We start from the raw sequence: 12,824 nt of genomic DNA, 5'->3' as shown, positions 1-12,824 counted from the left end.
TAACAAAAATTGCATCCTGTTTTTTATCATCCTACAAGTTCCAAAAGCTATTCTAATGTGTTCTGGCTTACTGCAGCACTTTGTACTATCACAGTCTCTGTAATAAATCAACTTATCTCTCTCTTGTCAGACTTGTCAGCCTGTGTCTGGAAGGCTGCCAAGTTCTTCAGTGTTGTGGTTCTGCTATGAACTTCCCCTTCCAGGCCCCTCTATGCACACTGCCTGTGTGTTATTTAGATTAGAGCAGCTTCTCTCTTCTCTCTTATCTTTTACAAGCTGGATAAATCGTCCTCTGAGCTGGCTGGGCTTTCACATAGTGAGGAATTACAGACAAGGGCAAAGCTGTTTGCAGGAAGAAAAGAGCAGCCTGAAACTTCAGTGCATGAGAGATGCAGGGGGAAATAAACACACAAATGATCTCTTGAGATTCAAAAGGAAGGCTGTATACAGCCTGATTGTGTATGGATGTATTTTCTATGTGAGGACATACTGTACATCAATCTACTTCCTGTTTTGGTGGCCATTTTGTTTGTTTATAAACAAACTTTTTAAAACTGTTTTTAACCACTTTTAATGCGGTGGGGAGCGGCGAAATTGTGACAGAGGGTAATAGGAGATGTCCCCTAACGCACTGGTATGTTTACTTTTGTGTGATTTTAACAATACAGACTCTCTTTAATGTGTTACCGTCATAAAACTGGGCATAGTGGAATAAGTAACAGTAATTATAGAACACTCAGTATTTGATTGTATACAAAGAATTCTATTTGCTTATCATACAGCATATATACTGGAACATGAACAGTTCCAAGTATCGTTTCCCTCAAACAGTATTTCATCTAATCAGGCCAGTCAAGCAAACATAAATCTTCTAACTGTATAAGCAGACAGAGGCGCCAAAAGGATAAAACATTCTAAAATGTTTAAAATGAGAGGAGGCAGAGGTGGACTTACCTCTCCCAAGCAGACAGACATGAGTCATGAGTGTTGTGTATATTCAAAACAACAAAAATGTATTTATATACTCTAGAAAGTGCAAGTACAACGCCTTTCGTGGGCATCTCCCGCTTCATTAGGCAATAAGAACGGAGTATAAAACTCAAATAAGTCTGGTACAAAGCTCAGCGCCTCTGACAGAGGAGATGCCCACGAAATGCGTTGCACTTGCACTTTCTGGAGTATATAAATACATTTTTGTTGTTTTGAATATACACAACACCCGTGTGTCTCTGCTTGGGGAGGTAAGTCCACTTCTGCCACCTCTCATTTTCAACATTTTAGAATATTTTATCCTTTTGGTGCCTCTGTCTGCTTAGTCATCCAGTTCCTGAGTCCACAATCGGTGGAGGGGTGTTGCCCCTTATTTTCTATCTACAGAGAGTGACTTCTTAATCCTGAGTGGGGACAGGTCTAAACTCCTCACCTGCTGATATAGTGGTTACCTGGACGGTAACCCATGTTTGTGAGTATAAATAGATACTTACTTGTCATATCCACATACCAGTACATACTACACTATATTGGGCTCTCGGTGTCTATTCTATGAAACTTCCAAGCACATTCAGAAATAAAAAATAGTCCCATCTGTAGTAGTTATGTAAAAAAACTTTTTAAAAAAAATTGCATAAAAAAATAACGTCTAACACCTTTGCTAACATCTTGCTAATATCTTAGCAGAACTTAAAGGGGTTCTTTTGTGAATGAAGAAAAAAACAAAACGTGGTTTATGCATAAACTATTAAATATCCTTTTAAAATAGTGTACATTTTTTTTTTTAAATGAATGGTTTCATCAATATAACATGTAAACAGTGACGGATGACGGACTGGGAGGCTAATCCATTTGTTTGGGGTGGGTTTCTTTTACTTTCATTTCACAACCATAACTCCTGCCTACCTAGTTTTCAGTGGTATAATCCACTGCTGGCAGGAATCGGCATTACAGCTGTAACAGCTAAGGTCCGCTGAGCTCTTCAGTATGTGTTTACATTGTTGCTAGGCAACCAGACTGTCTGTGCAGAGAGTCGTTTGTGCAAAGAGTCATAAGCTGCTGGGAGAATCAGCCAGAATCAGTTCCATCTACACCATATGACTCTTTGTCAGATTCGATTCAGTTTGATTCGATTAAATCCGACCTGTCCAATTCGTGATTCGATTCAATTTGATTCAAATTGATTCGAATCACGCCACCATGCTGCCCACTTTTTGTAACCTGGACACACAGTCACTCAATGACCAAGTTTGTGAGCTTTAGGGTCCTTGGCATCAATTTGTATTTTCCCATGAAATGAAACAAATCTGATTCACTGTTTGTGGCTCTGTCCCCTTTTGTGAATTTGAACCCCAGTGACCCAATGACCAACTGTACCAGGTTTGAGGCTTGTGCCATTAACAGTGCAAGAATGGCAGCAATTTTAATATTCTCCTTGAAAAGCGACATGATTTTTGATTGACATTTTTAGGCTCCATCCACTTTTCAGAATATTAATCCCAGTCACCCAGTAACCAGCTGTAACGATCTGCTCAGCTGTCTGCACGGGCAGACAGCTGTTTGTCAATTCTTTAGGTCTGAGGGCTGCAGGTCTCTGGAAAAGAGACCTGTCTTTGCTTTGCAAGTTTCAGAATTGCTCTGCTGGTGAGGAATTTGCATACACTTGTCATGCAAATTGCCTAGCTGCTTCCTTTGATGGCTTGCAGTATAAATACCATTTTCTCCCAGAATACCTTGCTGGTTATGATGGTTTGTTCCTGCTAACTCCCCTGGAGTATCAGCCTTGCTTGTTTGCTAAAGATTATCTTAGAGTAATTCCTTGGGACTGCACTAGGCATCCCTTCTAGTGCAGTCAGGTTGTATTATCTGTTTCGCCCTGTACTGTCTCTCTGTCGCGAATGTCTTGTCGCCAGCGGCGGTCGACAGGAAATCGTTCTGTCTGTCTGGGAGTGTAGGCCAGAGCTGCGGTTGCTACTGGCTGCTCCATCTGTCTGGATCGCATTCGCCCTAGTGGTAGTGGCAGTGCCTCCTTCTGTATTCTGCCTTAGGGGTGCTAACCAGAGTAGCGGTTGCTACTGGTAGCCCCATCTGTTTGTCTGTCTGGATCGCATCCGCTCTAGCGGCAGCAGCGGTGGGTCCTTCTGTGCTCTGTCTGGGAGTGTAGGCCAGAGCTGCAGTTGCTGCTGGCTGCTCCTTCTGTCTGTCTTGTCTGGTACGAACGCTTGCGGTAGGCTCGGTGAGGTAACCATTTAGCAAGCATGCGCGTTCTCTATTTCGTATTTGTGTTACATTGGTTAGTTAGGGTGGCACGCTTATCACTGGGCGCCTAACACGCGGTGATCATATCTTAAACGCGTTCGCTGTTGCGAATGAGTGCGGTGTTCGCGTTTATCTAGCGTTTGTTATTTTCCTTGATGTTCTGATTGTTGTTGCTTGCTGTGCCTTTTGCTACTGTTGTGCTCTGTCCTGCTTGGTCTTGTGTCTGTTGGCAATCGCCAGTCTTGCGATTGCATTCATACTTTGTTTCTGCTGATGTGTGTTCACCGTCGCTGGGTGGCAACTAGATTGGTGGACACACATTAATTCTGTCTCTGTGCTCTCTATCTTTTAGGGCTATCTTGCCCGGCATTGCTTTGACTCGTACAATTCCCACCTGGCATCTGTGGCCGTGCAGAGGCGGTGCTCGTCTGCACTCCACAGCTCCATCTGCCGGTGGGAATTACCCTCTACAGGTGCATTGCACCCAAGCTGGGTTCTATCAAATTACACGCTTATGGAGGATTTCCACAGTGTCAGCGCGCATCTTGTGCGCTGACCACGGAAATAATTCTCCAATCGTTACTCCAGCTATGCTAAGTTTGAGAACCCTGCCATTAACAGTGAAGAAGGGCTGCAGTTTACAATTTCACGAAAAATGTGTTTTTAACTCCACCCACTTTTTGTAACCTGGACACACAGCCACTACTCAATCACCAAGTTTGTGAGCTTTTGGGTTCCTGGCATCAAAATTGTGCTAATGGAAGCAGTTTATCCAGCAAAGAAATCTGGCTGTTTTTGGCTCTGCCCCTTTACTGAATTTGAACCCCAGACACTTAATGACCGTCTGTAGCAGGTTTGAGGCCTCTGCCATTAACAGTGTAAGAATGGCTGCAGTTTCAATATTCCCCTTGAAAATCAAAAGGTGATTTTTGATTGGCTGCTGTAGGCTCCACCCACTTTCCTGAATATTAGTCCCTCACTGTCACCCAGTGGCCAACTGTGTGACGTTTGAGAACCCTGCCAATAACAGAATGGCTGAAATCCATTTAACAAATCTGATTGGCTGTTTGTGGCTCCACCCCCTGAATGTGGACCCCAGTCACCCAATGACTGACTGTGTCAGGTTTGAGGCCTCTGCCATTAGCAGTGTAAGAATGGTAGCAATGTGAATATTCCCCTTGAAAATCAATAGGTACATTTTGATTGGCTGTTGTAGGCTCCACCCACATTTGTAAATATTCATCCCAGTCACCCAGTGGCCAATTGTGTAAAGTTTGTGAACCCTGCCATGTTAAAAATTTAGTTGTTGGCACCGCCCACTTTTTCTAACCTTGACATACAGTCACTCAATTATCAACTTTATCAGCTTTGGGGTCCTTGGTATCAATACTTTGTTTATTCCCATTTAAAAATAAACAAATCTTATTGGCTGTTTGTGGCTCTGCCCCCTTTCTGAATTTGGGCCCTAGTCATCCAGTAACCAACTGTATCAGGTTTGAGGCATCTGCTTTTAACAGTATAAGAGAATGGTAGCAGCTAAAATATTCCCTTTGAAAATCAAAAGGTGAATTTTTATTGGCTGTTGTAGGCTCCACCCACCTTCCAAATTCTTAATCTCAGTCACCCAATGACCAACTGTGCAAAGTTTGAGAACCCTGCCATTAACGATGTTAGAATGGCTGCAGTTTATACTTTCCCAGTAAAAGTTTTTGACTCACTTTGGCCCACTTTTTGTAACCTTGACACACAGTCACTCAATGACCACGTTTGTGAGCTTTCAGGTTCCTGGCATCAAAAATGTGTGAATGGAAGCAGTTTATCCACCAAGGAAATCTGATTGGCTATATGTGGCCAAACCCCTTTAGTGAATTTGGAATTTGGGGGCCACAGACAGCAATACAGATTTATTTGCTGGATAAACTGCTTCCATTCACACATTTTTGATGCCAGGAACCTGAAAGCTCACAAAATTGGTCATTGAGTGACTGTGTGACAAGGTTACACAAAGTGGGCGGAGTCAAAAACAAATTTTGCTGGGAAAATATAAACTGCAGCTATTTTTACACTGTTAATGGCAGGGTTGTCAAACTTTGCACAGTTGGTCATTGGGTGAATGAGATTAAGATTTTGGAAAGTGAAACTTTTGATTTTTAAAGGGAATATTTAAACTGCTACCATTCTTATACTGTTAAAAGCAGATGCCTCAATCCTGGTACAGTTGGTTACTGGGTGACTGGGGTTCAAATTCAGAAAGGGTTGGAGCCACAAATAGCCAATCAGATATACAAAGTATTGATACCAAGGACCCCAAAGCTGATAAACTTGGTAATTGAGTGACTATATGTCAAGGTTACAAAAAGTGGGCAGTGCCAGAAGCTTAATTTTTTACATGGCAGGGTTCCCAAACGTGACACAATTGGCCACTGGGTGCCTGGGATTATTATTCAGAAATGTGGTTGGAGCCTACAACAGCCAATCAAAATTCCCCTATTAATTTTCATGGGGAATATTTACATTGCTACCATTCTTACACTGTTAATGGTAGAGACCTTAAACCTGATACAGTCAGTAATTGGGTGACTGGGGACAAATTCACTAAGGGAGGTGGAGGCACAAACAGCCAATCATATTTGTTAGATTGATTTCAGCCATTCTGTTATTGGCAGGGTTCTCAAACTTGACACAGTTGGCCACTGGGTGACTAGGATTAATATTCAGGAAAGTGGGTGGAGCGTACAGCAGCCAATCAAAATTCATCTTTTGATTTTCAAGGGGAATATTTACATTGCTGCCATTATTGCACTGTTAATGGCACAGATTATTATACAGATAAGTGGGTGGAGCCTAAAAAAGCCAATCAGAATTCACCAGTTGATTTTCAAGGGGAATATTTAATTGCTGCCATTCTTGCACTGTTAATGAATGATACAGTTGGTCATTGGGTCACTGGGGTTCAAATTCAGAAAAGGGGATAGAGCAGGCATGGGCAAACTTGGCCCTCCTGCTGTTGAGGAACTACAAGTCCCACAATGCATTGCATGAGTCTGACAGCCACAGTCATCACTCATAAAGGCAAATGCATTGTGGGATTTGTAGTTCCTTAACAGCTGGAGGGCCAAGTTTGCCCATGCCTGGGATAGAGCCACAAACTGCCAATCAGATGTGTTTCATTTCACTGGGAAAATACAAATTATTGATGCTAAGGACCAAAAGATCACAAACATGGTCATTGAGTGACTGTGTGTCCAGGTTACAAAAAGTGGGCGGAGCCAAAAGCAAATTTCACTGGGAAAATGTAAACTGCAGCCCTTCTTCACTGTTAATGGCAGGGATCTCAAACTTTGCCAAGATGGTCACTGGGTGACTAAGATAAATATTCAGGGAAGTGGGTGGAGCCTATCATAGCCAATCAAAATTCACCTGTTGATTTTCAAGGGGAATATTTAAATTGCTGCTATTTTAACACTGGTAATAGCAGATGCCTCAAACTTGCTATAGTTGGTCATTGGGTGACTGGGATTCAAATGTTGGAGAGGGGCGCAGCCACAAACAGCCAATCTGATTTGTTTAATTTCTATGGGAATATACAAATTATTAATGCCAAAGACCCCAAATCTCACAAACTTGGTCATTGAGCGTTCGTGCATTAGGGTTAGAAAAAGTGGGCGGAGCCAAAACCGGTCAAATACATACACGGGCAGGCAGTTCCAGGTCATTAGTGGGCGGAGACAAATACAAATTTCACTGGGAAAATGTATACTGCAGCCATTCTTACACTGTTAATGGCAGGGTTCTCAAACTTTGCACAGTTGGTCACTGGGTGACTGGGATTAATATTCAGAAAAGTGGGTGGAGCCTACAAAAGTGAATCAAACTTCACCTATTGCTTGTCAAGGGGAATATTTAATTGCTGCCATTCTTGCACTGTTAATGGCACAGGCCTCAAACCTGCTACAGTTGGTCATTGGGTGACTGGAGTTCAAATTCAGAAAAGGGGGTCGAGCCACAAACAGCTAATCAGATTTTTTTTCATTTCAATGCAAATTATTGATTCCAAAGACCGCAAAGCTCACTGTAACGACCGGTGTAACACAGAGAGGGTCTGATTATTGGTGATCTGCAGTATCACCGATAATCAGATATATTACTAACCTCTGGACACCTGAGTGATATGAGTGTTTGGTGCAACAGTAATACGTTGAGAACAACGTCAGGAGAACAAGTACAAAGGCAGTAAGGAATACTGCACTAGAGAATGAGTACCGTTCAGCAGCCTGAGAATCTCCCGCAGGAAGGAGTCAGACTGGGAGAGGAAAGGACCAGAGCGTGAGTGACACCAATAGGAGGATGTCACTGACTGATCTGTGAACTATCTCTTAACTGAGGAGATAGTTCTCAAGGTTGGGCAAGCCAGGTCGGCAACACACGGACATACAAAGTACAAAGACAGGAGGCTGATTCGGTAATCCTAAGGCACGCATGGTTTGGCAACAGAGTATCAGATATAGCGAAGTACCAAATCAGTGAACAGAAGAGTGGTCAGGAAAGCATTAAGTCATAACAGATAATGAACAATGCCTAGTCTTGGGTGTGAGCTCCGTGATCATCAACACCCTGGAACTAGTCTGACATATAACAGAATGATAATACAAGTCCCTAGTCTTGGGTGTGAGGTCCGTGATCATCAACACCCTGGAACTAGTCTGAAGTATAACAGAATGGTAACACAAGTCCCTAATCTTGAGTGTGAGGTCCGTGATCATCAACACCTTGAAACTAGTCCGAAGTATAACAGAATGGTAACACAAGTCCCTAATCTTGGGTGTGAGGTCCTTGATCATCAACGCCCTGGAACTAGTCTGAAGTATAACAGAATGATAACACAGATTCTGACAATAAGGTCTGAGTGCTTCCACGTAGTGATCGCAACGGCAGACAACCAGCGAATGACCAGCATCCGGTATATATAGCACAGCGCTCTCCAGCGCCTCCCCTAAGTGCTGGACCAATGGGAACTGGTTGAATCGTCAGCTGACCGGCTTGGTCAGCTGACTCCCTTCTGGCTGTCATAAAAGTTCTGCCTCTCAACGCGCGCACACGTCCTTCTGAACCTGTGTGGACTATCAGTCCCAGCCACACCAGAGATGTGTTGCGTTCCACCCGCCGCACTGGACGCGGAACCAGCCGCACCGCTATCAGGGCATGCGGCGGTTTCTCCGCGTTCAACCATACTGGCAGATGTAGGCCCCCCCGAGGAGTGGACTCCGGACAGCTCCTACCCGGTTTCTCAGGATGTAGGGCGTGGAACTCCCTCTTTAATTCATCTGCATGCATGCGGCAATCAGGTACCCATGTTCTTTCCTCAATGCCATAACCCTTCCAGTGAACCAAATACTGTACTGAGTTCTGTACAATACGTGAGTCTAAAATCTTTTCCACTTCATACTCAGGTTGGTCATCCACCATCACAGGGGGAGGAGGAGTGGAATCAACATGCACTGCTGGCTTAAGCAGGGATACATGGAATGATCTCACACTCGCATACTGGCAGGAAGAGCAATGGCATAAGTAAAATTGTTGATTTTCCTGGTTACTGGGAAAGGACCCACGAATCTGGGTCCTAGCTTGGGTGAAGGCTGTTTTAGGGCCAAATGACGAGTGGACACCCAGACCAAGTCTCCTGGCCGGAACTTCCACTCTATGGAACGTTTCTTGTCAGCTTGTCCTTTCTGACTCTGAAAAGCCTTCTCTAGATTCTTTTTCACAATTCCCCAAATGTTTTTAAATGACTTTTGCCAAGCCTCCAGAGCTGGAAACGGAGTAAAAGCTACTGGCAATGGGGATAACCTAGGCAACCTTCCTGTTACCACCTGGAATGGAGAGAATCCAGGAGAAGAGCTTTTCAAATTATTGTGTGCAAATTCTGCAAACGGCAAGAACTTGACCCAAGCAGTCTGTGCATCCGCAACATAACACCTTAGAAACTGTTCCAGAGATTGATTAATTCTCTCGGTCTGACCATTGGTCTGTGGGTGGTAGCCAGACGAAAACGAAAGTTCCATGCCCAGCTGATGACAGAATGCCCTCCAAAATTTAGAAACAAATTGGACTCCCCGATCTGACACTATATTTTCCGGAATACCATGTAGCCGGAAGATATGCAGGATGAAGAGATCGGCCAACTCCTGGGCCGAGGGGAGTCCTTTCAGGGGCTCAAAATGGGCCATTTTACTGAATCTGTCGACTACCACCCAAATGACAGACATGCCCTCAGACTTCGGGAGTTCGCCCACAAAATCCATGGACAAATGGGTCCATGGTTCACTCGGGGTGGGTAAAGGCTGCAATGTTCCTACAGGTGCCTGACGGGAGGGTTTACTTCTTGCACACACTGCACATTCTCTCACATACTCCTTGCAGTCAGTTGCCAATGAAGGCCACCATGCACGCCTAGCAACAAGGTCCTGTGTTCTGGTGGCACCAGGATGTCCAGCATTGTTGTGGGAGTGGAACATCTGCAATATCTGGAGGCGGAATGGCAACGGTGCTGTCTCTGGCTCAAAACATCTGGATAAAGCGTCTGCTTTAATGTTTTTACTACCCGGGGTATACGTAATTATAAATCTGAATCTCGAGAAAAACAGTGACCACCGAGCCTTTCGGGGACTCAATCTCTTAGCCCCCTCGATGTATTCCAAATTTTTGTGATCAGTGTAAATTGTAATTATATGTTCTGCTCCCTCTAGCCAATGACGCCATTCTTCAAAGGCCAATTTAATGGCTAGGAGCTCCCTGTTGCCTATGTCATAGTTTTTCTCTGCGGGTGAAAATCTACGAGAGAAATAGGCACACGGGTGTAACCTTCCCTGCAACCCAGAACGCTGAGACAACACAGCCCCTACCCCAACCTCTGAGGCATCTACCTCCACAATAAAGGGATAGGAGATGTCAACGTGTCTCAAAATGGGTGCAGTACAAAACAATTCCTTCAGGGTGGAGAAAGCAGCAAGAGCTTCGGAGGACCAGTGGTTAGTATCTGACTGCCCCTTTCTTTGTGAGGCTGGTGAGGGGTGCGATGACTGTGGAGTACCCCTTTATGAACCTTCTATAGTAGTTAGCAAACCCCAAGAATCTCTGGAGAGCCTTCAGTCCCACCGGCTGAGGCCACTCCAGAACAGCAGAGACCTTGGCAGGGTCCATAGAAAGGCCCGAGGTAGAAATTATGTACCCCAGAAAGGTGACAGATGTTACCTCAAAAATGCATTTCTCCAACTTGGCATATAACATGTTTTGTCTTAGCTTGCACAACACAAACCTGACATGATCTCTATGCTCTGAGAGGTTGGCTGAGAAGATTAGTATATCATCCAAATATAAATACAGATAATTACAAAGTGCGCTCCTCACTGTTAATTCCCTCAATTCTGTATCTTTCCTGATGCGCTATGCTCAGTAAGGGTTGTATAACTATTCAAATATAAAATGATGTCAGCGCTCAACAGGTACTTCTCATAGCAAGTTAACTTACAAACATCAGCCTTTTAACCAATATGCATAGTTTGATACCAATCATCTATCCCACAACAATCCACATATTTTTGTGCTCTTATGGTGGAAAGAAAAGATTTTCCTTATTTTTTGCCTTCCACCCTCCCAATATAAATACCCCAAACTTCAGTCCACAGATTTGTGTCAAAAGTCCAAGTTTTCAGGTCCCACTACAGTGTGAGCTGAGGATATCATACACAACACACCGATCCTTAGGAATCCACTATTAGTGCAACAGTTACGCTCACTAGATTGTAGTGCCAATCGTGACAGTTGGCATAAATCACATTCGGCCCAGCCAGTTACAATCTTCAGGTCTCCTAAACTTGCATCGATTTTTTCAGCATTATTTCAATCAGTTCATGCCAAAAGAAAAAAAGAGAGACGGCTCCTTTGGTGCAATACGTCAATCCTCAATTTTACACCTCCTTTGTGCCACACACTCCTTCACCATTGAGCACCCAGTGCCTTTAATGTGCTTCCCAGGTACCAATTCCAAATGCTAGCCCCTTGCCAGATACTATGGCTGACCATCACAACCAGCATCAGAGTTGATTAAGCTGTACTGCAATCCTCAGAGTGGCATTCTCAGCATGACTCCACCTTAAACTCAGACAGATACTTCCATATTATAATACCGTTTTATTCTCAGTAAAAATCGTATAAAATTGTACTCACAAACATGAATAAAATATGCGCATATCAGTAAAATCCTCAAGGCTCAGCGTCCCTCTCCGTGGATAGGCTCCGCCCAACTAGTTTCGTCATAAATGACTCATCAGGGGCATGGTCATCCACTAGAGGGGACGCTATTTATCTTAAAAAATCCTCCTTCCTTCATGTTAAGGTGCCGCCCATTGACTTCCTCTAACCTCATTGGAGGTTTCGATTGGCCTGTAATCATGCCACTCTAACTCACCCTTCTTCCGTATACCTATAGTCACTCCCCGCCCTGTATTCTCTCTTGGTAATTCCGTAGAGTTACGGAAAGGGATCCTGCGCATGCACCCCATTCTCCCACTACTATGCGTGCGCAACCTCTATTCTGAGAGGCCAGTATGTTCTCCGTATGTACAGGTTTCCGCCCCCCTCACTTCCCATTGGCCCTTCGCTCTCATCTTAACCCTCGTCCGTACAGCCCGGGGCGTTACCAAGGCAACCATTACGCTAACACCCGCCAGCCATGGATGCAATTATAATGCATCCTATGATACCTAGATCTTCCTCCACGCCGGGGTAATATCAGCTCCCATCGCTCTCTATCAACCCCCATGCTAGCATTAATCGGGTGCTCCCCTCTCATCTCTAGTGTACTCTCAATCTTAAAGAGAACCCGAGGTGGGTTTGAAGAATGTTATCTGCATACAGAGGCTGGATCTGCCTATACAGCCCAGCCTCTGTTGCTATCCCAAACCCCCCTAAGGTCCCCCTGCACTCTGCAATCCCTCATAAATCACAGCCACGCTGCTGACAAACAGCTTGTCAGAGCTGGCTGTGTTTATCTCTATACTGTCAGTCTGCTGCTCTCCCCGCCTCCTGCAGAACTCCAGTCCCCGCCTGCATCCCTTCCCTCCCTGCTGATTGGAGGGAAGAGACGGAGGCAGGGACCGGAGCTACGCAGGAGGCGGGGGAGCAGCTGAGACTGACACTACAGATGTAAACACAGCCTCAGAGCACGGCTGTGATTTATGAGGGATTGCAGAGTGCAGGGGGACCTTAGTGGGGTTTGCGATAGCAACAGAGGGTGGGCTGTATAGGCAGATCCAGCCTCTGTATGCAAATAACATTCTTTAAACACACCTCGGGTTCTCTTTAACCACACAGCAATTGCTGCAATTTAACATGGGATTTGTAGTCCGCGTGCCCACCTTAACATATAAGGTATTCATATACATCATACACCATAACATCACAGATACCACAATTACAACACAATTACAAAATACAGGCAACTTATTTTTCGTATCCCCACTCCATATGTAAGACATCCCTAGAAAATTCAAACTTTATATACTCTCAATCATTTC

General features: G+C 44.4%; 1 protein-coding gene across 1 annotated transcript in view; it reads left to right on the top strand.

The window, feature by feature from the left end:
* The window catches only part of LOC137523004 (indolethylamine N-methyltransferase-like), a 38,350-nt gene that overhangs the window by 17,350 nt on the left and 8,176 nt on the right, over positions 1–12,824 (top strand). The gene's annotated exons all lie outside the window — the stretch shown is intronic.

This window comes from Hyperolius riggenbachi, chromosome 6 (assembly GCF_040937935.1).
Source record: "Hyperolius riggenbachi isolate aHypRig1 chromosome 6, aHypRig1.pri, whole genome shotgun sequence".
Lineage (NCBI taxonomy): Eukaryota > Metazoa > Chordata > Amphibia > Anura > Hyperoliidae > Hyperolius > Hyperolius riggenbachi.
The sequence above is the reverse complement of the archived record's forward strand: the minus strand, read 5'-3'. Positions and strand labels throughout refer to the sequence as shown.